The 24501-nt window shown below is 61.6% G+C and overlaps 1 long non-coding RNA gene across 1 annotated transcript in view; it reads left to right on the top strand.

The window, feature by feature from the left end:
- Window positions 1-3161: 3161 nt before the first annotated feature.
- Window positions 3162-24501, top strand: part of LOC142477180 (uncharacterized) — a 39733-nt gene continuing 18393 nt past the window's right edge. Inside the window, exons 1-2 of the long non-coding RNA XR_012792216.1 lie at window positions 3162-3377; window positions 3482-3564. This is a non-coding gene — a long non-coding RNA (uncharacterized LOC142477180). The remainder of the gene's footprint in view (window positions 3378-3481; window positions 3565-24501) is intronic.

The raw sequence follows: 24501 nt of genomic DNA, 5'->3' as shown, positions 1-24501 counted from the left end.
TAGGCCGGGACAGCAGCAGAGGTGAGAGCGAGTAATGCAGGGACTGAGATAGGCTGGGACAGCAGCACAGGTGAGAGCCCGAGTAATGCAGGGACTGAGATAGGCCGGGACAGCAGCAGAGGTGAGAGCCCGAGTAATGCAGGGACTGGGATAGGCTGGGACAGCAGCACAGGTGAGAGCCTGAGTAATGCAGAGACTGAGATAGGCCGGGACAGCAGCAGAGGTGAGAGCGAGTAATGCAGGGACTGAGATAGGCTGGGACAGCAGCACAGGTGAGAGCCTGAGTAATGCAGAGACTGAGATAGGCCGGGACAGCAGCAGAGGTGAGAGCCTGAGTAATGCAGGGACTGGGATAGGCCGGGACAGCAGCAGAGGTGAGAGCGAGTAATGCAGGGACTGAGATAGGCCGGGTCAGCAGCAGAGGTGAGAGCGAGTAATGCAGAGACTGAGATAGGCCGGGACAGCAGCACAGGTGAGAGCCTGAGTAATGCAGGGACTGAGATAGGCTGGGACAGCAGCAGAGGTGAGAGCCCGAGTAATGCAGGGACTGAGATAGGCCGGGACAGCAGCAGAGGTGAGAGCGAGTAATGCAGGGACTGAGATAGGCTGGGACAGCAGCACAGGTGAGAGCCCGAGTAATGCAGGGACTGAGATAGGCCGGGACAGCAGCAGAGGTCAGAGCCTGAGTAATGCAGGGACTGAGATAGGCCGGGACAGCAGCAGATGTGAGAGTCCGAGTAATGCAGGGACTGGGATAGGCCGGGACAGCAGCAGAGGTGAGAGCCCGAGTAATGCAGGGACTGAGATAGGCCGGGACAGCAGCAGAGGTGAGAGCGAGTAATGCAGGGACTGAGATAGGCCGGGACAGCAGCAGAGGTGAGAGCCTGAGTAATGCAGGGACTGGGATAGGCCGGGACAGCAGCAGAGGTGAGAGCCCGAGTAATGCAGGGACTGAGATAGGCCGGGACAGCAGCAGAGGTGAGAGCGAGTAATGCAGGGACTGAGATAGGCTGGGACAGCAGCACAGGTGAGAGCCCGAGTAATGCAGGGACTGAGATAGGCCGGGACAGCAGCAGAGGTGAGAGCCCGAGTAATGCAGGGACTGGGATAGGCTGGGACAGCAGCACAGGTGAGAGCCTGAGTAATGCAGAGACTGAGATAGGCCGGGACAGCAGCAGAGGTGAGAGCGAGTAATGCAGGGACTGAGATAGGCTGGGACAGCAGCACAGGTGAGAGCCTGAGTAATGCAGAGACTGAGATAGGCCGGGACAGCAGCAGAGGTGAGAGCCTGAGTAATGCAGGGACTGGGATAGGCCGGGACAGCAGCAGAGGTGAGAGCGAGTAATGCAGGGACTGAGATAGGCCGGGTCAGCAGCAGAGGTGAGAGCGAGTAATGCAGAGACTGAGATAGGCCGGGACAGCAGCACAGGTGAGAGCCTGAGTAATGCAGGGACTGAGATAGGCTGGGACAGCAGCAGAGGTGAGAGCCCGAGTAATGCAGGGACTGAGATAGGCCGGGACAGCAGCAGAGGTGAGAGCGAGTAATGCAGGGACTGAGATAGGCTGGGACAGCAGCACAGGTGAGAGCCCGAGTAATGCAGGGACTGAGATAGGCCGGGACAGCAGCAGAGGTCAGAGCCTGAGTAATGCAGGGACTGAGATAGGCCGGGACAGCAGCAGATGTGAGAGTCCGAGTAATGCAGGGACTGGGATAGGCCGGGACAGCAGCAGAGGTGAGAGCCCGAGTAATGCAGGGACTGAGATAGGCCGGGACAGCAGCAGAGGTGAGAGCGAGTAATGCAGGGACTGAGATAGGCCGGGACAGCAGCAGAGGTGAGAGCCCGAGTAATGCAGGGACTGAGATAGGCTGGGACAGCAGCAGAGGTGAGAGCCTGAGTAATGCAGAGACTGAGATAGGCCGGGACAGCAGCAGAGGTCAGAGCCTGAGTAATGCAGGGACTGAGATAGGCCGGGACAGCAGCAGAGGTGAGAGCCCGAGTAATGCAGGGACTGAGATAGGCCGGGACAGCAGCAGAGGTGAGAGCCCGAGTAATGCAGGGACTGAGATAGGCTGGGACAGCAGCAGAGGTGAGAGCCCGAGTAATGCAGGGACTGAGATAGGCTGGGACAGCAGCACAGGTGAGAGCCCGAGTAATGCAGGGACTGAGATAGGCCGGGAGAGCAGCAGAGGTGAGAGCCCGAGTAATGCAGGGACTGAGATAGGCCGGGACAGCAGCAGAGGTGAGAGCCCGAGTAATGCAGGGACTGAGATAGGCTGGGACAGCAGCAGAGGTGAGAGCCCGAGTAATGCAGGGACTGAGATAGGCCGGGAGAGCAGCAGAGGTGAGAGCCCGAGTAATGCAGAGACTGAGATAGGCCGGGACAGCAGCAGAGGTGAGAGCCCGAGTAATGCAGGGACTGAGATAGGCTGGGACAGCAGCAGAGGTGAGAGCCCGAGTAATGCAGGGACTGAGATAGGCTGGGACAGCAGCAGAGGTCAGAGCCTGAGTAATGCAGGGACTGAGATAGGCCGGGACAGCAGCAGAGGTGAGAGCCCGAGTAATGCAGGGACTGAGATAGGCCGGGACAGCAGCAGAGGTGAGAGCCCGAGTAATGCAGGGACTGAGATAGGCTGGGACAGCAGCAGAGGTGAGAGCGAGTAATGCAGGGACTGAGATAGGCCGGGACAGCAGCAGAGGTGAGAGCCTGAGTAATGCAGGGACTGAGAGAGCCCGGGACAGCAGCAGAGGTGAGAGCCCGAGTAATGCAGGGACTGAGATAGGCCGGGACAGCAGCACAGGTGAGAGCCCGAGTAATGCAGGGACTGAGATAGGCCGGGACAGCAGCAGAGGTGAGAGTCAGAGTAATGCAGGGACTGAGATAGGCTGGGACAGCAGCAGAGGTGAGAGCCCGAGTAATGCAGGGACTGAGAGAGCCCGGGACAGCAGCAGAGGTGAGACCCTGAGTAATGCAGGGACTGAGAGAGCCCGGGACAGCAGCAGAGGTGAGAGCCCGAGTAATGCAGGGACTGAGATAGGCCGGGACAGCAGCAGAGGTGAGAGCCCGAGTAATGCAGGGACTGAGATAGGCTGGGACAGCAGCAGAGGTGAGAGCCCGAGTAATGCAGGGACTGGGATAGGCTGGGACAGCAGCAGGTATATGATGATGCATATCGCAGGTGGATACTCGGCAGTAATATGGATATATAGATATGGGGGGGAAGGTTCTGAGCGCAGGATATCTGGGGGTTTTTTTCTTACGAGGATCCTCTCTCCTCTCAGGAGCCCAGACTGCGCCTGTTCATTATCCGACCTGCGGCATGTCCTCTAATGAAACCCGTACTCGTGTTTGTCAACCCCAAAAGTGGCGGAAATCAGGTGAGGCTCCTTAACCCACAGCACACACTCTCTGCTCCGTCTCTCCATCCTTTCTCCCCCTTCCCCCCTCTATCTCTGACATGGCGTCTCTCGCGCACATACAGGGGGTGAAGATCCTTCAGTCTTTCATGTGGTATCTGAACCCACGCCAGGTGTTTGATCTCAGCCACGGTGGCCCTAAGGAAGCGTAAGTACCCGGGTGTGAGGAAGCGAGGCCGGCACTCCCTGCTTGAGTGTGAGTGAGGCGATGCTCCTGGAGTGTGAGTGAGGATTTCTAGTTGGCACAATTCCCAGAGTTTCTAACATTCTGTGTTACTGTTTGCAATACAGTGTGATTTGCCGTTTGTGTCATGCTGCGTGTGTTGCTGTGTCATGCCTCGTGCGTGTGTTGCTGTGTGTCATGCCGTGTGTGTTGCTGTGTGTCATGCCGCGTGTGTTGCGGTTTGTGTCATGCCGCGTGTGTTGCGGTTTGTGTCATGCCGCGTGTGTTGCGGTTTGTGTCATGCCGCGTGTGTTGCTGTGTCATGCCTCGTGCGTGTGTTGCTGTGTGTCATGCCGCGTGTGTTGCGGTTTGTGTCATGCCGCGTGTGTTGCGGTTTGTGTCATGCTGCGTGTGTTGCTGTGTCATGCCTCGTGCGTGTGTTGCTGTGTGTCATGCCGCGTGTGTTGCGGTTTGTGTCATGCCGCGTGTGTTGCGGTTTGAGACATGCCGCGTGTTGCTGTGTTGTGAGTGTGTTGCTCAGTGTCATGCTGCGTGCGTGTGTTGCGTGCGTGTGTTGCTGTGCGTGTCATGCCGCGTGCGTGTGTTGCTGCGTGCGTGTGTTGCTGTGCGTGTCATGCCGCGTGCGTGTGTTGCCGCGTGCGTGTGTTGCTGTGCGTGTCATGCCGCGTGCGTGTGTTGCTGTGCGTGTCATGCCGCGTGTGTTGCTGCGTGCGTGTGTTGCGTGCGTGTGTTGCTGTGCGTGTCATGCCGCGTGCGTGTGTTGCGTGCGTGTGTTGCTGTGCGTGTCATGCCGCGTGCGTGTGTTGCTGCGTGCGTGTGTTGCTGTGTGCGTGTGTTGCTGTGCGTGTCATGCCGCGTGCGTGTGTTGCGTGCGTGTGTTGCTGTGCGTGTCATGCCGCGTGCGTGTGTTGCTGTGCGTGTCATGCCGCGTGCGTGTGTTGCTGCGTGCGTGTGTTGCTGTGCGTGTCATGCCACGTGCGTGTGTTGCTGTGCGTGTCATGCCGCGTGCGTGTGTTGCTGTGTGCGTGTGTTGCTGCGCGTGTCATGCCGCGTGCGTGTGTTGCTGTGTGCGTGTGTTGCTGTGCGTGTGTTGCTGTGTGCGTGTGTTGCTGTGCGTGTCATGCCGCGTGCGTGTGTTGCTGTGCGTGTCATGCCGTGTGCATGTGTTGCTGTGCGTGTCATGCCGCGTGCGTGTGTTGCCGCGTGCGTGTGTTGCTGTGCGTGTCATGCTGCGTGCGTGTGTTGCTGCGTGCGTGTGTTGCTGTGCCTGTCATGCTGCGTGTGTGTGTTGCTGTGCGTGTCATGCCGCGTGCGTGTGTTGCTGCGTGCGTGTGTTGCTGTGCGTGTCATGCCGCGTGCGTGTGTTGCTGCGTGCGTGTGTTGCTGTGCGTGTCATGCCGCGTGCGTGTGTTGCCGCGTGCGTGTGTTGCCGCGTGCGTGTGTTGCTGTGCGTGTCATGCCGCGTGCGTGTGTTGCCGCGTGCGTGTGTTGCCGCGTGCGTGTGTTGCTGTGCGTGTCATGCCGCGTGCGTGTGTTGCCGTGTGCGTGTGTTGCTGTGCGTGTCATGCCGCGTGCGTGTCATGCCGCGTGCGTGTGTTGCTGTGCCTGTCATGCCGCGTGCGTGTGTTGCTGCGTGCGTGTGTTGCTGTGCGTATCATGCCGCGTGTGTTGCTGCGTGCGTGTGTTGCCACGTGCGTGTGTTGCTGCGTGCGTGTGTTGCCGCGTGCGTGTGTTGCTGTGCGTGTCATGCCGCGTGCGTGTCATGCCGCGTGCGTGTGTTGCTGTGCGTGTCATGCCGCGTGCGTGTGTTGCTGTGCGTGTCATGCCGCGTGCGTGTGTTGCTGTGCCTGTCATGCCGCGTGCGTATCATGCCGCGTGTGTTGCTACGTGCGTGTGTTGCCGCGTGCGTGTGTTGCTGTGCGTGTCATGCCGCGTGCGTGTGTTGCTGTGCGTGTCATGCCGCGTGCGTGTCATGCCGCGTGCGTGTGTTGCTGTGCGTGTCATGCCGCGTGTGTGTGTTGCTGCGTGCGTGTGTTGCTGTGCGTGTCATGCCGCGTGCGTGTGTTGCTGTGCGTGTCATGCCGCGTGTGTGTGTTGCTGCGTGCGTGTGTTGCTGTGCGTGTCATGCCGCGTGCGTGTGTTGCTGTGCGTGTCATGCCGCGTGCGTGTCATGCCGCGTGCGTGTGTTGCTGTGCGTGTCATGCCGCGTGCGTGTGTTGCTGCGTGCGTGTGTTGCTGTGCGTGTCATGCCGCGTGCGTGTGTTGCTGTGCGTGTCATGCCGCGTGTGTGTGTTGCTGCGTGCGTGTGTTGCTGTGCCTGTCATGCCGCGTGCGTGTGTTGCCGCGTGCGTGTGTTGCTGCGTGCGTGTGTTGCTGTGCCTGTCACGCGTGCGTGTGTTGCCACGTGCGTGTGTTGCTGCGTGCGTGTGTTGCTGTGCCTGTCATGCCGCGTGCGTGTGTTGCCACGTGCGTGTGTTGCTGCGTGCGTGTGTTGCCGCGTGCGTGTGTTGCTGTGCCTGTCATGACGCGTGCGTGTGTTGCTGTGCGTGTCATGCCGCGTGCGTGTGTTGCTGCGTGCGTGTGTTGCTGTGCCTGTCATGCCGCGTGCGTGTGTTGCCACGTGCGTGTGTTGCTGCATGCGTGTGTTGCCGCGTGCGTGTGTTGCTGTGCGTGTCATGCCGCGTGCGTGTCATGCCGCGTGCGTGTGTTGCTGTGCCTGTCATGCCGCGTGCGTGTGTTGCTGCGTGCGTGTGTTGCTGTGCGTGTCATGCCGCGTGCGTGTGTTGCTGTGCGTGTCATGCCGCGTGCGTGTGTTGCTGTGCGTATCATGCCGCGTGTGTTGCTACGTGCGTGTGTTGCTGTGCGTGTCATGCCGCGTGTGTGTGTTGCTGCGTGCGTGTGTTGCTGCGTGCGTGTGTTGCTGTGCGTGTCATGCCGCGTGTGTGTGTTGCTGCGTGCGTGTGTTGCTGTGCGTGTCATGCCGCGTGCGTGTGTTGCTGTGCGTGTCATGCCGCGTGTGTGTGTTGCTGCGTGTGCGTGTGTTGCTGTGCGTGTCATGCCGCGTGTGTGTTGCTGCGTGCGTGTGTTGCTGCGTGCGTGTGTTGCTGTGCGTGTCATGCCGCGTGTGTGTGTTGCTGCGTGCGTGTCATGCCGCGTGTGTGTGTTGCTGTGCGTGTCATGCCGCGTGCGTGTGTTGCTGTGCGTGTCATGCCGCGTGCGTGTGTTGCTGTGCGTGTCATGCCGCGTGCGTGTGTTGCTGTGTGTGTCATGCCGCGTGCGTGTGTTGCTGTGCGTGTCATGCCGCGTGCGTGTGTTGCTGTGCGTGTCATGCCGCGTGCGTGTGTTGCTGTGCGTGTCATGCCGCGTGTGTGTGTTGCTGCGTGCGTGTGTTGCTGTGCGTGTCATGCCGCGTGCGTGTGTTGCTGTGCGTGTCATGCCGCGTGTGTGTGTTGCTGCGTGCGTGTGTTGCTGTGCGTATCATGCCGCGTGTGTTGCTACGTGCGTGTGTTGCCGCGTGCGTGTGTTGCTGTGCGTGTCATGCCGCGTGCGTGTGTTGCTGTGCGTGTCATGCCGCGTGCGTGTCATGCCGCGTGCGTGTGTTGCTGTGCGTGTCATGCCGCGTGTGTGTGTTGCTGCGTGCGTGTGTTGCTGTGCGTGTCATGCCGCGTGCGTGTGTTGCTGTGCGTGTCATGCCGCGTGTGTGTGTTGCTGCGTGCGTGTGTTGCTGTGCGTGTCATGCCGCGTGTGTGTGTTGCTGCGTGCGTGTGTTGCTGTGCGTGTCATGCCGCGTGTGTGTGTTGCTGTGCGTGTCATGCCGCGTGCGTGTGTTGCTGCGTGCGTGTGTTGCTGTGCGTGTCATGCCGCGTGCGTGTGTTGCTGCGTGCGTGTGTTGCTGTGCGTGTCATGCCGCGTGCGTGTGTTGCTGTGCGTGTCATGCCGCGTGCGTGTGTTGCTGCGTGCGTGTGTTGCTGTGCGTGTCATGCCGCGTGCGTGTGTTGCTGTGCGTGTCATGCCGCGTGTGTGTGTTGCTGCGTGCGTGTGTTGCTGTGCGTGTCATGCCGCGTGCGTGTGTTGCTGTGCGTGTCATGCCGCGTGCGTGTCATGCCGCGTGCGTGTGTTGCTGTGCGTGTCATGCCGCGTGCGTGTGTTGCTGCGTGCGTGTGTTGCTGTGCGTGTCATGCCGCGTGCGTGTGTTGCTGTGCGTGTCATGCCGCGTGTGTGTGTTGCTGCGTGCGTGTGTTGCTGTGCCTGTCATGCCGCGTGCGTGTGTTGCCGCGTGCGTGTGTTGCTGCGTGCGTGTGTTGCTGTGCCTGTCATGCTGCGTGTGTGTGTTTCTGTGCGTGTCATGCCGCGTGCGTGTGTTGCGTGCGTGTGTTGCTGTGCGTGTCATGCTGCGTGTGTGTGTTGCTGCGTGCGTGTGTTGCTGTGCGTGTCATGCCGCGTGTGTGTGTTGCTGTGCGTGTCATGCCGCGTGTGTTGCTGCGTGCGTGTGTTGCTGTGCGTGTCATGCCGCGTGCGTGTGTTGCTGCGTGCGTGTGTTGCTGTGCGTGTCATGCCGCGTGCGTGTGTTGCTGTGCCTGTCATGCCGCGTGCGTGTGTTGCTGCGTGCGTGTGTTGCTGTGCGTGTCATGCCGCGTGCGTGTGTTGCTGTGCGTGTCATGCCGCGTGCGTGTGTTGCTGTGCGTGTCATGCCGCGTGCGTGTGTTGCTGTGCGTGTCATGCCGCGTGCGTGTGTTGCTGTGCGTGTCTTGCTGTGCGTATCATGCCGCGTGTGTTGCTGCGTGCGTGTGTTGCTGCGTGCGTGTGTTGCTGCGTGCGTGTGTTGCTGTGCGTGTCATGCCGCGTGCGTGTGTTGCTGCGTGCGTGTGTTGCTGCGTGCGTGTGTTGCTGCGTGCGTGTGTTGCTGTGCCTGTCATGCCGCGTGCGTGTGTTGCTGCGTGCGTGTGTTGCTGTGCCTGTCATGCCGCGTGCGTGTGTTGCTGCGTGCGTGTGTTGCTGTGCCTGTCATGCTGCGTGCGTGTGTTGCTGCGTGCGTGTGTTGCCGCGTGCGTGTGTTGCTGTGCCTGTCATGCTGCGTGCGTGCGTGTGTTGCTGTGCGTGTGTTGCTGTGCCTGTCATGCTGCGTGCGTGTGTTGCTGTGCCTGTCACGCGTGCGTGTGTTGCCACTTGCTTGTGTTGCTGCGTGCGTGCGTGTGTTGCTGTGCCTGTCATGCCGCGTGCGTGTGTTGCCACGTGCGTGTGTTGCTGCGTGCGTGTGTTGCCGCGTGCGTGTGTTGCTGTGCCTGTCATGCCGCGTGCGTGTGTTGCTGCGTGCGTGTGTTGCTGTGCGTGTCATGCCGCGTGCGTGTGTTGCTGTGCGTGTCATGCCGCGTGCGTGTGTTGCTGTGCGTGTCATGCCGCGTGTGTGTGTTGCTGCGTGCGTGTGTTGCTGTGCGTGTCATGCCGCGTGCGTGTGTTGCTGTGCGTGTCATGCCGCGTGTGTGTGTTGCTGCGTGCGTGTGTTGCTGTGCGTGTCATGCCGCGTGTGTGTGTTGCTGCGTGCGTGTGTTGCTGTGCGTGTCATGCCGCGTGTGTGTGTTGCTGTGCGTGTCATGCCGCGTGCGTGTGTTGCTGCGTGCGTGTGTTGCTGTGCGTGTCATGCCGCGTGCGTGTGTTGCTGCGTGCGTGTGTTGCTGTGCGTGTCATGCCGCGTGCGTGTGTTGCTGTGCGTGTCATGCCGCGTGCGTGTGTTGCTGCGTGCGTGTGTTGCTGTGCGTGTCATGCCGCGTGCGTGTGTTGCTGTGCGTGTCATGCCGCGTGTGTGTGTTGCTGCGTGCGTGTGTTGCTGTGCGTGTCATGCCGCGTGCGTGTGTTGCTGTGCGTGTCATGCCGCGTGCGTGTCATGCCGCGTGCGTGTGTTGCTGTGCGTGTCATGCCGCGTGCGTGTGTTGCTGCGTGCGTGTGTTGCTGTGCGTGTCATGCCGCGTGCGTGTGTTGCTGTGCGTGTCATGCCGCGTGTGTGTGTTGCTGCGTGCGTGTGTTGCTGTGCCTGTCATGCCGCGTGCGTGTGTTGCCGCGTGCGTGTGTTGCTGCGTGCGTGTGTTGCTGTGCCTGTCATGCTGCGTGTGTGTGTTTCTGTGCGTGTCATGCCGCGTGCGTGTGTTGCGTGCGTGTGTTGCTGTGCGTGTCATGCTGCGTGTGTGTGTTGCTGCGTGCGTGTGTTGCTGTGCGTGTCATGCCGCGTGTGTGTGTTGCTGTGCGTGTCATGCCGCGTGTGTTGCTGCGTGCGTGTGTTGCTGTGCGTGTCATGCCGCGTGCGTGTGTTGCTGCGTGCGTGTGTTGCTGTGCGTGTCATGCCGCGTGCGTGTGTTGCTGTGCCTGTCATGCCGCGTGCGTGTGTTGCTGCGTGCGTGTGTTGCTGTGCGTGTCATGCCGCGTGCGTGTGTTGCTGTGCGTGTCATGCCGCGTGCGTGTGTTGCTGTGCGTGTCATGCCGCGTGCGTGTGTTGCTGTGCGTGTCATGCCGCGTGCGTGTGTTGCTGTGCGTGTCTTGCTGTGCGTATCATGCCGCGTGTGTTGCTGCGTGCGTGTGTTGCTGCGTGCGTGTGTTGCTGCGTGCGTGTGTTGCTGTGCGTGTCATGCCGCGTGCGTGTGTTGCTGCGTGCGTGTGTTGCTGCGTGCGTGTGTTGCTGCGTGCGTGTGTTGCTGTGCCTGTCATGCCGCGTGCGTGTGTTGCTGCGTGCGTGTGTTGCTGTGCCTGTCATGCCGCGTGCGTGTGTTGCTGCGTGCGTGTGTTGCTGTGCCTGTCATGCTGCGTGCGTGTGTTGCTGCGTGCGTGTGTTGCCGCGTGCGTGTGTTGCTGTGCCTGTCATGCTGCGTGCGTGCGTGTGTTGCTGTGCGTGTGTTGCTGTGCCTGTCATGCTGCGTGCGTGTGTTGCTGTGCCTGTCACGCGTGCGTGTGTTGCCACTTGCTTGTGTTGCTGCGTGCGTGCGTGTGTTGCTGTGCCTGTCATGCCGCGTGCGTGTGTTGCCACGTGCGTGTGTTGCTGCGTGCGTGTGTTGCCGCGTGCGTGTGTTGCTGTGCCTGTCATGCCGCGTGCGTGTGTTGCTGCGTGCGTGTGTTGCTGTGCGTGTCATGCCGCGTGCGTGTGTTGCTGTGCGTGTCATGCCGCGTGCGTGTGTTGCTGCGTGCGTGTGTTGCTGTGCGTGTCATGCCGCGTGCGTGTGTTGCTGTGCGTGTCATGCCGCGTGCGTGTGTTGCTGTGCGTGTCATGCCGCGTGCGTGTGTTGCTGTGCGTGTCATGCCGCGTGCGTGTGTTGCTGTGCGTGTCTTGCTGTGCGTATCATGCCGCGTGTGTTGCTGCGTGCGTGTGTTGCTGCGTGCGTGTGTTGCTGTGCGTGTCATGCCGCGTGCGTGTGTTGCTGCGTGCGTGTGTTGCTGCGTGCGTGTGTTGCTGCGTGCGTGTGTTGCTGCGTGCGTGTGTTGCTGTGCCTGTCATGCCGCGTGCGTGTGTTGCTGCGTGCGTGTGTTGCTGTGCCTGTCATGCCGCGTGCGTGTGTTGCTGCGTGCGTGTGTTGCTGTGCCTGTCATGCTGCGTGCGTGTGTTGCTGCGTGCATGTGTTGCCGCGTGCGTGTGTTGCCGCGTGCGTGTGTTGCTGTGCCTGTCATGCTGCGTGCGTGCGTGTGTTGCTGTGCGTGTGTTGCTGTGCCTGTCATGCTGCGTGCGTGTGTTGCTGTGCCTGTCACGCGTGCGTGTGTTGCCACGTGCGTGTGTTGCTGCGTGCGTGTGTTGCTGTGCCTGTCATGCCGCGTGCGTGTGTTGCCACGTGCGTGTGTTGCTGCGTGCGTGTGTTGCCGCGTGCGTGTGTTGCTGTGCCTGTCATGCCGCGTGCGTGTGTTGCTGTGCGTGTCATGCCGCGTGCGTGTGTTGCTGTGCGTGTCATGCCGCGTGCGTGTGTTGCTGCGTGCGTGTGTTGCTGTGCCTGTCATGCCGCGTGCGTGTGTTGCCACGTGCGTGTGTTGCTGCGTGCGTGTGTTGCCGCGTGCGTGTGTTGCTGTGCGTGTCATGCCGCGTGCGTGTCATGCCGCGTGCGTGTGTTGCTGTGCCTGTCATGCCGCGTGCGTGTGTTGCTGCGTGCGTGTGTTGCTGTGCGTGTCATGCCGCGTGCGTGTGTTGCTGTGCGTGTCATGCCGCGTGCGTGTGTTGCTGTGCGTGTCATGCCGCGTGCGTGTGTTGCTGTGCGTATCATGCCGCGTGTGTTGCTACGTGCGTGTGTTGCTGTGCGTGTCATGCCGCGTGTGTGTGTGTTGCTGCGTGCGTGTGTTGCTGTGCGTGTCATGCCGCGTGTGTGTTTTGCTGCGTGCGTGTGTTGCTGTGCGTGTCATGCCGCGTGCGTGTGTTGCTGTGCGTGTCATACCGCGTGTGTGTGTTGCTGCGTGCGTGTGTTGCTGTGCGTGTCATGCTGCGTGCGTGTATTGCTGTGCGTGTCATGCCGCGTGTGTGTGTTGCTGCGTGCGTGTGTTGCTGCGTGCGTGTGTTGCTGCGTGCGTGTGTTGCTGTGCGTGTCATGCCGCGTGTGTGTGTTGCTGCGTGCGTGTCATGCCGCGTGTGTGTGTTGCTGTGCGTGTCATGCCGCGTGCGTGTGTTGCTTTGCGTGTCATGCCGCGTCCGTGTGTTGCTGTGCGTGTCATGCCGCGTGCGTGTGTTGCTGTGCGTGTCATGCCGCGTGCGTGTGTTGCTGTGCGTGTCATGCCGAGTGCGTGTGTTGCTGTGCGTGTCATGCCGCGTGCGTGTGTTGCTGCGTGCGTGTGTTGCTGTGCGTGTCATGCCGCGTGCGTGTGTTGCTGTGCGTGTCATGCCGCGTGCGTGTGTTGCTGCGTGCGTGTGTTGCTGTGCGTGTGTTGCCGCGTGCGTGTGTTGCTGTGCGTGTCATGCTGCGTGCGTGTGTTGCTGTGCGTGTGTTGCTGTGCGTGTCATGCCGCGTGCGTGTGTTGCTGTGCGTGTCATGCCGCGTGCGTGTGTTGCTGTGCGTATCATGCCGCGTGTGTTGCTACGTGCGTGTGTTGCCGCGTGCGTGTGTTGCCACGTGCGTGTGTTGCTGCGTGCGTGTGTTGCCGCGTGCGTGTGTTGCTGTGCGTGTCATGCCGCGTGCGTGTCATGCCGCGTGCGTGTGTTGCTGTGCCTGTCATGCCGCGTGCGTGTGTTGCTGCGTGCGTGTGTTGCTGTGCGTGTCATGCCGCGTGCGTGTGTTGCTGTGCGTGTCATGCCGCGTGCGTGTGTTGCTGCGTGCGTGTGTTGCTGTGCCTGTCATGCCGCGTGCGTGTGTTGCCACGTGCGTGTGTTGCTGCGTGCGTGTGTTGCCGCGTGCGTGTGTTGCTGTGCGTGTCATGTCGCGTGCGTGTCATGCCGCGTGCGTGTGTTGCTGTGCCTGTCATGCCGCGTGCGTGTGTTGCTGCGTGCGTGTGTTGCTATGCGTGTCATGCCGCGTGCGTGTGTTGCTGTGCGTGTCATGCCGCGTGCGTGTGTTGCTGTGCGTATCATGCCGCGTGTGTTGCTACGTGCGTGTGTTGCTGTGCGTGTCATGCCGCGTGTGTGTGTGTTGCTGCGTGCGTGTGTTGCTGTGCGTGTCATGCCGCGTGTGTGTGTTGCTGCGTGCGTGTGTTGCTGTGCGTGTCATGCCGCGTGCGTGTGTTGCTGTGCGTGTCATACCGCGTGTGTGTGTTGCTGCGTGCGTGTGTTGCTGTGCGTGTCATGCTGCGTGCGTGTGTTGCTGTGCGTGTCATGCCGCGTGTGTGTGTTGCTGCGTGCGTGTGTTGCTGCGTGCGTGTGTTGCTGCGTGCGTGTGTTGCTGTGCGTGTCATGCCGCGTGTGTGTGTTGCTGCGTGCGTGTCATGCCGCGTGTGTGTGTTGCTGTGCGTGTCATGCCGCGTGCGTGTGTTGCTTTGCGTGTCATGCCGCGTGCGTGTGTTGCTGTGCGTGTCATGCCGCGTGCGTGTGTTGCTGTGCGTGTCATGCCGCGTGCGTGTGTTGCTGTGCGTGTCATGCCGCGTGCGTGTGTTGCTGTGCGTGTCATGCCGCGTGCGTGTGTTGCTGTGTGCGTGTGTTGCTGTGCGTGTCATGCCGCGTGCGTGTGTTGCTGTGCGTGTCATGCCGCGTGCGTGTGTTGCTGCGTGCGTGTGTTGCTGTGCGTGTGTTGCCGCGTGCGTGTGTTGCTGTGCGTGTCATGCTGCGTGCGTGTGTTGCTGTGCGTGTGTTGCTGTGCGTGTCATGCCGCGTGCGTGTGTTGCTGTGCGTGTCATGCCGCGTGCGTGTGTTGCTGTGCGTATCATGCCGCGTGTGTTGCTACGTGCGTGTGTTGCCGCGTGCGTGTGTTGCTGTGCGTGTCATGCCGCGTGCGTGTCATGCCGCGTGCGTGTGTTGCTGTGCGTGTCATGCCGCGTGCGTGTCATGCCGCGTGCGTGTGTTGCTGTGCGTGTCATGCCGCGTGTGTGTGTTGCTGTGCGTGTCATGCCGCGTGTGTTGCTGCGTGCGTGTGTTGCTGTGCGTGTCATGCCGCGTGCGTGTGTTGCTGCGTGCGTGTGTTGCTGTGCGTGTCATGCCGCGTGCGTGTGTTGCTGTGCCTGTCATGCCGCGTGCGTGTGTTGCTGCGTGCGTGTGTTGCTGTGCGTGTCATGCCGCGTGCGTGTGTTGCTGTGCGTGTCATGCCACGTGCGTGTGTTGCTGTGCGTGTCATGCCGCGTGCGTGTGTTGCTGTGCGTATCATGCCGCGTGTGTTGCTGCGTGCGTGTGTTGCTGCGTGCGTGTGTTGCTGCGTGCGTGTGTTGCTGTGCCTGTCATGCTGCGTGCGTGTGTTGCTGCGTGCGTGTGTTGCCGCGTGCGTGTGTTGCCGCGTGCGTGTGTTGCTGTGCCTGTCATGCTGCGTGCGTGCGTGTGTTGCTGTGCGTGTGTTGCTGTGCCTGTCATGCTGCGTGCGTGTGTTGCTGTGCCTGTCACGCGTGCGTGTGTTGCCACGTGCGTGTGTTGCTGCGTGCGTGTGTTGCTGTGCCTGTCATGCCGCGTGCGTGTGTTGCCACGTGCGTGTGTTGCTGCGTGCGTGTGTTGCCGCGTGCGTGTGTTGCTGTGCCTTTCATGCCGCGTGCGTGTGTTGCTGCGTGCGTGTGTTGCTGTGCGTGTCATGCCGCGTGCGTGTGTTGCTGCGTGCGTGTGTTGCTGTGCCTGTCATGCCGTTTGCGTGTGTTGCCACGTGCGTGTGTTGCTGCGTGCGTGTGTTGCCGCGTGCGTGTGTTGCTGTGCGTGTCATGCCGCGTGCGTGTCATGCCGCGTGCGTGTGTTGCTGTGCCTGTCATGCCGCGTGCGTGTGTTGCTGCGTGCGTGTGTTGCTGTGCGTGTCATGCCGCGTGCGTGTGTTGCTGTGCGTGTCATGCCGCGTGCGTGTGTTGCTGTGCGTATCATGCCGCGTGTGTTGCTACGTGCGTGTGTTGCTGTGCGTGTCATGCCGCGTGTGTGTGTTGCTGCGTGCGTGTGTTGATGCGTGCGTGTGTTGCTGTGCGTGTCATGCCGCGTGTGTGTGTTGCTGCGTGCGTGTGTTGCTGTGCGTGTCATGCCGCGTGCGTGTGTTGCTGTGCGTGTCATGCCGCGTGTGTGTGTTGCTGCGTGTGCGTGTGTTGCTGTGCGTGTCATGCCGCGTGTGTGTTGCTGCGTGCGTGTGTTGCTGCGTGCGTGTGTTGCTGTGCGTGTCATGCCGCGTGTGTGTGTTGCTGCGTGCGTGTCATGCCGCGTGTGTGTGTTGCTGTGCGTGTCATGCCGCGTGCGTGTGTTGCTGTGCGTGTCATGCCGCGTGCGTGTGTTGCTGTGCGTGTCATGCCGCGTGCGTGTGTTGCTGTGCGTGTCATGCCGCGTGCGTGTGTTGCTGTGCGTGTCATGCCGCGTGCGTGTGTTGCTGTGCGTGTCATGCCGCGTGCGTGTCATGCCGCGTGCGTGTGTTGCTGTGCGTGTCATGCCGCGTGCGTGTGTTGCTGTGCGTGTCATGCCGCGTGCGTGTGTTGCTGCGTGCGTGTGTTGCTGTGCGTGTCATGCCGCGTGCGTGTGTTGCTGTGCGTGTCATGCCGCGTGCGTGTGTTGCTGCGTGCGTGTGTTGCTGTGCGTGTGTTGCCGCGTACGTGTGTTGCTGTGCGTGTCATGCTGCGTGCGTGTGTTGCTGTGCGTGTGTTGCTGTGCGTGTCATGCCGCGTGCGTGTGTTGCTGTGCGTGTCATGCTGCGTGCGTGTGTTGCTGTGCGTGTGTTGCTGTGCGTGTCATGCCGCGTGCGTGTGTTGCTGTGCGTGTCATGCCGCGTGCGTGTGTTGCTGTGCGTATCATGCCGCGTGTGTTGCTACGTGCGTGTGTTGCCGCGTGCGTGTGTTGCTGTGCGTGTCATGCCGCGTGCATGTCATGCCGCGTGCGTGTGTTGCTGTGCGTGTCATGCCGCGTGCGTGTCATGCCGCGTGCGTGTGTTGCTGTGCGTGTCATGCCGCGTGTGTGTGTTGCTGTGCGTGTCATGCCGCGTGTGTTGCTGCGTGCGTGTGTTGCTGTGCGTGTCATGCCGCGTGCGTGTGTTGCTGTGCCTGTCATGCCGCGTGCGTGTGTTGCTGCGTGCGTGTGTTGCTGTGCGTGTCATGCCGCGTGCGTGTGTTGCTGTGCGTGTCATGCCGCGTGCGTGTGTTGCTGTGCGTGTCATGCCGCGTGCGTGTGTTGCTGTGCGTATCATGCCGCGTGTGTTGCTGCGTGCGTGTGTTGCTGCGTGCGTGTGTTGCTGCGTGCGTGTGTTGCTGTGCCTGTCATGCTGCGTGCGTGTGTTGCTGCGTGCGTGTGTTGCCGCGTGCGTGTGTTGCTGTGCGTGTCATGCCGCGTGCGTGTGTTGCTGTGCGTGTCATGCCGCGTGCGTGTGTTGCTGTGCGTGTCATGCCGCGTGTGTTGCTACGTGCGTGTGTTGCCGCGTGCGTGTGTTGCTGTGCGTGTCATGCCGCGTGCGTGTCATGCCGCGTGCGTGTGTTGCTGTGCGTGTCATGCCGCGTGCGTGTCATGCCGCGTGCGTGTGTTGCTGTGCGTGTCATGCCGCGTGTGTGTGTTGCTGTGCGTGTCATGCCGCGTGTGTTGCTGCGTGCGTGTGTTGCTGTGCGTGTCATGCCGCGTGCGTGTGTTGCTGCGTGCGTGTGTTGCTGTGCGTGTCATGCCGCGTGCGTGTGTTGCTGTGCCTGTCATGCCGCGTGCGTGTGTTGCTGCGTGCGTGTGTTGCTGTGCGTGTCATGCCGCGTGCGTGTGTTGCTGTGCGTGTCATGCCGCGTGCGTGTGTTGCTGTGCGTGTCATGCCGCGTGCGTGTGTTGCTGTGCGTATCATGCCGCGTGTGTTGCTGCGTGCGTGTGTTGCTGCGTGCGTGTGTTGCTGCGTGCGTGTGTTGCTGTGCCTGTCATGCCGCGTGCGTGTGTTGCTGCGTGCGTGTGTTGCTGTGCCTGTCATGCCGCGTGCGTGTGTTGCTGCGTGCGTGTGTTGCTGTGCCTGTCATGCTGCGTGCGTGTGTTGCTGCGTGCGTGTGTTGCCGCGTGCGTGTGTTGCCGCGTGCGTGTGTTGCTGTGCCTGTCATGCTGCGTGCGTGCGTGTGTTGCTGTGCGTGTGTTGCTGTGCCTGTCATGCTGCGTGCGTGTGTTGCTGTGCCTGTCACGCGTGCGTGTGTTGCCACGTGCGTGTGTTGCTGCGTGCGTGTGTTGCTGTGCCTGTCATGCCGCGTGCGTGTGTTGCCACGTGCGTGTGTTGCTGCGTGCGTGTGTTGCCGCGTGCGTGTGTTGCTGTGCCTGTCATGCCGCGTGCGTGTGTTGCTGCGTGCGTGTGTTGCTGTGCGTGTCATGCCGCGTGCGTGTGTTGCTGCGTGCGTGTGTTGCTGTGCCTGTCATGCCGCGTGCGTGTGTTGCCACGTGCGTGTGTTGCTGCGTGCGTGTGTTGCCGCGTGCGTGTGTTGCTGTGCGTGTCATGCCGCGTGCGTGTCATGCCGCGTGCGTGTGTTGCTGTGCCTGTCATGCCGCGTGCGTGTGTTGCTGCGTGCGTGTGTTGCTGTGCGTGTCATGCCGCGTGCGTGTGTTGCTGTGCGTGTCATGCCGCGTGCGTGTGTTGCTGTGCGTATCATGCCGCGTGTGTTGCTACGTGCGTGTGTTGCTGTGCGTGTCATGCCGCGTGTGTGTGTTGCTGCGTGCGTGTGTTACTCCGTGCGTGTGTTGCTGTGCGTGTCATGCCGCGTGTGTGTTGCTGCGTGCGTGTGTTGCTGCGTGCGTGTGTTGCTGTGCGTGTCATGCCGCGTGTGTGTGTTGCTGCGTGCGTGTGTTGCTGTGCGTGTCATGCCGCGTGCGTGTGTTGCTGCGTGCGTGTGTTGCTGTGCCTGTCATGCCGTTTGCGTGTGTTGCCACGTGCGTGTGTTGCTGCGTGCGTGTGTTGCCGCGTGCGTGTGTTGCTGTGCGTGTCATGCCGCGTGCGTGTCATGCCGCGTGCGTGTGTTGCTGTGCCTGTCATGCCGCGTGCGTGTGTTGCTGCGTGCGTGTGTTGCTGTGCGTGTCATGCCGCGTGCGTGTGTTGCTGTGCGTGTCATGCCGCGTGCGTGTGTTGCTGTGCGTATCATGCCGCGTGTGTTGCTACGTGCGTGTGTTGCTGTGCGTGTCATGCCGCGTGTGTGTGTTGCTGCGTGCGTGTGTTGCTGCGTGCGTGTGTTGCTGTGCGTGTCATGCCGCGTGTGTGTGTTGCTGCGTGCGTGTGTTGCTGTGCGTGTCATGCCGCGTGCGTGTGTTGCTGTGCGTGTCATGCCGCGTGTGTGTGTTGCTGCGTGTGCGTGTGTTGCTGTGCGTGTCATGCCGCGTGTGTGTTGCTGCGTGCGTGTGTTGCTGCGTGCGTGTGTTGCTGTGCGTGTCATGCCGCGTGTGTGTGTTGCTGCGTGCGTGTCATGCCGCGTGTGTGTGTTGCTGTGCGTGTCATGCCGCGTGCGTGTGTTGCTGTGCGTGTCATGCCGCGTGCGTGTGTTGCTGTGCGTGTCATGCCGCGTGCGTGTGTTGCTGTGCGTGTCATGCCGCGTGCGTGTGTTGCTGTGCGTGTCATGCCGCGTGCGTGTGTTGCTGTGCGTGTCATGCCGCGTGCGTGTCATGCCGCGTGCGTGTGTTGCTGTGCGTGTCATGCCGCGTGCGTGTGTTGCTGTGCGTGTCATGCCGCGTGCGTGTGTTGCTGCGTGCGTGTGTTGCTGTGCGTGTCATGCCGCGTGCGTGTGTTGCTGTGCGTGTCATGCCGCGTGCGTGTGTTGCTGCGTGCGTGTGTTGCTGTGCGTGTGTTGCCGCGTGCGTGTGTTGCTGTGCGTGTCATGCTGCGTGCGTGTGTTGCTGTGCGTGTGTTGCTGTGCGTGTCATGCCGCGTGCGTGTGTTGCTGTGCGTGTCATGCCGCGTGCGTGTGTTGCTGTGCGTGTCATGCCGCGTGTGTTGCTACGTGCGTGTGTTGCCGCGTGCGTGTGTTGCTGTGCGTGTCATGCCGCGTGCGTGTCATGCCGCGTGCGTGTGTTGCTGTGCGTGTCATGCCGCGTGCGTGTCATGCCGCGTGCGTGTGTTGCTGTGCGTGTCATGCCGCGTGTGTGTGTTGCTGTGCGTGTCATGCCGCGTGTGTTGCTGCGTGCGTGTGTTGCTGTGCGTGTCATGCCGCGTGCGTGTGTTGCTGCGTGCGTGTGTTGCTGTGCGTGTCATGCCGCGTGCGTGTGTTGCTGTGCCTGTCATGCCGCGTGCGTGTGTTGCTGCGTGCGTGTGTTGCTGTGCGTGTCATGCCGCGTGCGTGTGTTGCTGTGCGTGTCATGCCGCGTGCGTGTGTTGCTGTGCGTGTCATGCCGCGTGCGTGTGTTGCTGTGCGTATCATGCCGCGTGTGTTGCTGCGTGCGTGTGTTGCTGCGTGCGTGTGTTGCTGCGTGCGTGTGTTGCTGTGCCTGTCATGCCGCGTGCGTGTGTTGCTGCGTGCGTGTGTTGCTGTGCCTGTCATGCCGCGTGCGTGTGTTGCTGCGTGCGTGTGTTGCTGTGCCTGTCATGCTGCGTGCGTGTGTTGCTGCGTGCGTGTGTTGCCGCGTGCGTGTGTTGCCGCGTGCGTGTGTTGCTGTGCCTGTCATGCTGCGTGCGTGCGTGTGTTGCTGTGCGTGTGTTGCTGTGCCTGTCATGCTGCGTGCGTGTGTTGCTGTGCCTGTCACGCGTGCGTGTGTTGCCACGTGCGTGTGTTGCTGCGTGCGTGTGTTGCTGTGCCTGTCATGCCGCGTGCGTGTGTTGCCACGTGCGTGTGTTGCTGCGTGCGTGTGTTGCCGCGTGCGTGTGTTGCTGTGCCTGTCATGCCGCGTGCGTGTGTTGCTGCGTGCGTGTGTTGCTGTGCGTGTCATGCCGCGTGCGTGTGTTGCTGCGTGCGTGTGTTGCTGTGCCTGTCATGCCGCGTGCGTGTGTTGCCACGTGCGTGTGTTGCTGCGTGCGTGTGTTGCCGCGTGCGTGTGTTGCTGTGCGTGTCATGCCGCGTGCTTGTCATGCCGCGTGCGTGTGTTGCTGTGCCTGTCATGCCGCGTGCGTGTGTTGCTGCGTGCGTGTGTTGCTGTGCGTGTCATGCCGCGTGCGTGTGTTGCTGTGCGTGTCATGCCGCGTGCGTGTGTTGCTGTGCGTATCATGCCGCGTGTGTTGCTACGTGCGTGTGTTGCTGTGCGTGTCATGCCGCGTGTGTGTGTTGCTGCGTGCGTGTGTTGCTGCGTGCGTGTGTTGCTGTGCGTGTCATGCCGCGTGTGTGTTGCTGCGTGCGTGTGTTGCTGCGTGCGTGTGTTGCTGTGCGTGTCATGCCGCGTGTGTGTGTTGCTGCGTGCGTGTCATGCCGCGTGTGTGTGTTGCTGTGCGTGTCATGCCGCGTGCGTGTGTTGCTGTGCGTGTCATGCCGCGTGCGTGTGTTGCTGTGCGTGTCATGCCGCGTGCGTGTGTTGCTGTGCGTGTCATGCCGCGTGCGTGTGTTGCTGTGCGTGTCATGCCGCGTGCGTGTGTTGCTGTGCGTGTCATGCCGCGTGCGTGTCATGCCGCGTGCGTGTGTTGCTGTGCGTGTCATGCCGCGTGTGTGTGTTGCTGCGTGCGTGTGTTGCTGTGCGTGTCATGCCGCGTGCGTGTGTTGCTGTGCGTGTCATGCCGCGTGTGTGTGTTGCTGCGTGCGTGTGTTGCTGTGCGTATCATGCCGCGTGTGTTGCTACGTGCGTGTGTTGCCGCGTGCGTGTGTTGCTGTGCGTGTCATGCCGCGTGCGTGTGTTGCTGTGCGTGTCATGCCGCGTGCGTGTCATGCCGCGTGCGTGTGTTGCTGTGCGTGTCATGCCGCGTGTGTGTGTTGCTGCGTGCGTGTGTTGCTGTGCGTGTCATGCCGCGTGCGTGTGTTGCTGTGCGTGTCATGCCGCGTGTGTGTGTTGCTGCGTGCGTGTGTTGCTGTGCGTGTCATGCCGCGTGTGTGTGTTGCTGCGTGCGTGTGTTGCTGTGCGTGTCATGCCGCGTGTGTGTGTTGCTGTGCGTGTCATGCCGCGTGCGTGTGTTGCTGCGTGCGTGTGTTGCTGTGCGTGTCATGCCGCGTGCGTGTGTTGCTGCGTGCGTGTGTTGCTGTGCGTGTCATGCCGCGTGCGTGTGTTGCTGTGCGTGTCATGCCGCGTGCGTGTGTTGCTGCGTGCGTGTGTTGCTGTGCGTGTCATGCCGCGTGCGTGTGTTGCTGCGTGCGTGTGTTGCTGTGCGTGTCATGCCGCGTGCGTGTGTTGCTGTGCGTGTCATGCCGCGTGTGTGTGTTGCTGCGTGCGTGTGTTGCTGTGCCTGTCATGCCGCGTGCGTGTGTTGCCGCGTGCGTGTGTTGCTGCGTGCGTGTGTTGCTGTGCCTGTCATGCTGCGTGTGTGTGTTTCTGTGCGTGTCATGCCGCGTGCGTGTGTTGCGTGCGTGTGTTGCTGTGCGTGTCATGCTGCGTGTGTGTGTTGCTGCGTGCGTGTGTTGCTGTGCGTGTCATGCCGCGTGTGTGTGTTGCTGTGCGTGTCATGCCGCGTGTGTTGCTGCGTGCGTGTGTTGCTGTGCGTGTCATGCCGCGTGCGTGTGTTGCTGCGTGCGTGTGTTGCTGTGCGTGTCATGCCGCGTGCGTGTGTTGCTGTGCCTGTCATGCCGCGTGCGTGTGTTGCTGCGTGCGTGTGTTGCTGTGCGTGTCATGCCGCGTGCGTGTGTTGCTGTGCGTGTCATGCCGCGTGCGTGTGTTGCTGTGCGTGTCATGCCGCGTGCGTGTGTTGCTGTGCGTGTCATGCCGCGTGCGTGTGTTGCTGTGCGTGTCTTGCTGTGCGTATCATGCCGCGTGTGTTGCTGCGTGCGTGTGTTGCTGCGTGCGTGTGTTGCTGCGTGCGTGTGTTGCTGTGCGTGTCATGCCGCGTGCGTGTGTTGCTGCGTGCGTGTGTTGCTGCGTGCGTGTGTTGCTGTGCCTGTCATGCCGCGTGCGTGTGTTGCTGCGTGCGTGTGTTGCTGTGCCTGTCATGCCGCGTGCGTGTGTTGCTGCGTGCGTGTGTTGCTGTGCCTGTCATGCTGCGTGCGTGTGTTGCTGCGTGCGTGTGTTGCCGCGTGCGTGTGTTGCTGTGCCTGTCATGCTGCGTGCGTGCGTGTGTTGCTGTGCGTGTGTTGCTGTGCCTGTCACGCGTGCGTGTGTTGCCACGTGCGTGTGTTGCTGCGTGCGTGTGTTGCTGTGCCTGTCATGCCGCGTGCGTGTGTTGCTGCGTGCGTGTGTTGCCGCGTGCGTGTGTTGCTGTGCCTGTCATGCCGCGTGCGTGTGTTGCTGCGTGCGTGTGTTGCTGTGCGTGTCATGCCGCGTGCGTGTGTTGCTGTGCGTGTCATGCCGCGTGCGTGTGTTGCTGCGTGCGTGTGTTGCTGTGCGTGTCATGCCGCGTGCGTGTGTTGCTGTGCGTGTCATGCCGCGTGCGTGTGTTGCTGTGCGTGTCATGCCGCGTGCGTGTGTTGCTGTGCGTGTCATGCCGCGTGCGTGTGTTGCTGTGCGTGTCTTGCTGTGCGTATCATGCCGGTTGTGTTGCTGCGTGCGTGTGTTGCTGCGTGCGTGTGTTGCTGTGCGTGTCATGCCGCGTGCGTGTGTTGCTGCGTGCGTGTGTTGCTGCGTGCGTGTGTTGCTGCGTGCGTGTGTTGCTGCGTGCGTGTGTTGCTGTGCCTGTCATGCCGCGTGCGTGTGTTGCTGCGTGCGTGTGTTGCTGTGCCTGTCATGCCGCGTGCGTGTGTTGCTGCGTGCGTGTGTTGCTGTGCCTGTCATGCTGCGTGCGTGTGTTGCTGCGTGCATGTGTTGCCGCGTGCGTGTGTTGCCGCGTGCGTGTGTTGCTGTGCCTGTCATGCTGCGTGCGTGCGTGTGTTGCTGTGCGTGTGTTGCTGTGCCTGTCATGCTGCGTGCGTGTGTTGCTGTGCCTGTCACGCGTGCGTGTGTTGCCACGTGCGTGTGTTGCTGCGTGCGTGTGTTGCTGTGCCTGTCATGCCGCGTGCGTGTGTTGCCACGTGCGTGTGTTGCTGCGTGCGTGTGTTGCCGCGTGCGTGTGTTGCTGTGCCTGTCATGCCGCGTGCGTGTGTTGCTGCGTGCGTGTGTTGATGTGCGTGTCATGCCGCGTGCGTGTGTTGCTGTGCGTGTCATGCCGCGTGCGTGTGTTGCTGCGTGCGTGTGTTGCTGTGCCTGTCATGCCGCGTGCGTGTGTTGCCACGTGCGTGTGTTGCCGCGTGCGTGTGTTGCCGCGTGCGTGTGTTGCTGTGCGTGTCATGCCGCGTGCGTGTCATGCCGCGTGCGTGTGTTGCTGTGCCTGTCATGCCGCGTGCGTGTGTTGCTGCGTGCGTGTGTTGCTGTGCGTGTCATGCCGCGTGCGTGTGTTGCTGTGCGTGTCATGCCGCGTGCGTGTGTTGCTGTGCGTATCATGCCGCGTGTGTTGCTACGTGCGTGTGTTGCTGTGCGTGTCATGCCGCGTGTGTGTGTGTTGCTGCGTGCGTGTGTTGCTGTGCGTGTCATGCCGCGTGTGTGTGTTGCTGCGTGCGTGTGTTGCTGTGCGTGTCATGCCGCGTGCGTGTGTTGCTGTGCGTGTCATACCGCGTGTGTGTGTTGCTGCGTGCGTGTGTTGCTGTGCGTGTCATGCTGCGTGCGTGTATTGCTGTGCGTGTCATGCCGCGTGTGTGTGTTGCTGCGTGTGTGTGTTGCTGCGTGCGTGTGTTGCTGCGTGCGTGTGTTGCTGCGTGCGTGTGTTGCTGTGCGTGTCATGCCGCGTGTGTGTGTTGCTGCGTGCGTGTCATGCCGCGTGTGTGTGTTGCTGTGCGTGTCATGCCGCGTGCGTGTGTTGCTTTGCGTGTCATGCCGCGTCCGTGTGTTGCTGTGCGTGTCATGCCGCGTGCGTGTGTTGCTGTGCGTGTCATGCCGCGTGCGTGTGTTGCTGTGCGTGTCATGCCGCGTGCGTGTGTTGCTGTGCGTGTCATGCCGCGTGCGTGTGTTGCTGCGTGCGTGTGTTGCTGTGCGTGTCATGCCGCGTGCGTGTGTTGCTGTGCGTGTCATGCCGCGTGCGTGTGTTGCTGCGTGCGTGTGTTGCTGTGCGTGTGTTGCCGCGTGCGTGTGTTGCTGTGCGTGTCATGCTGCGTGCGTGTGTTGCTGTGCGTGTGTTGCTGTGCGTGTCATGCCGCGTGCGTGTGTTGCTGTGCGTGTCATGCCGCGTGCGTGTGTTGCTGTGCGTATCATGCCGCGTGTGTTGCTACGTGCGTGTGTTGCCGCGTGCGTGTGTTGCCACGTGCGTGTGTTGCCGCGTGCGTGTGTTGCTGTGCGTGTCATGCCGCGTGCGTGTCATGCCGCGTGCGTGTGTTGCTGTGCCTGTCATGCCGCGTGCGTGT

Source organism: Ascaphus truei, unplaced genomic scaffold (genome assembly GCF_040206685.1).
Source record: "Ascaphus truei isolate aAscTru1 unplaced genomic scaffold, aAscTru1.hap1 HAP1_SCAFFOLD_2048, whole genome shotgun sequence".
Taxonomy (NCBI): Eukaryota; Metazoa; Chordata; class Amphibia; order Anura; family Ascaphidae; genus Ascaphus; species Ascaphus truei.
This window is presented reverse-complemented; position numbering and strand designations above follow the sequence as displayed.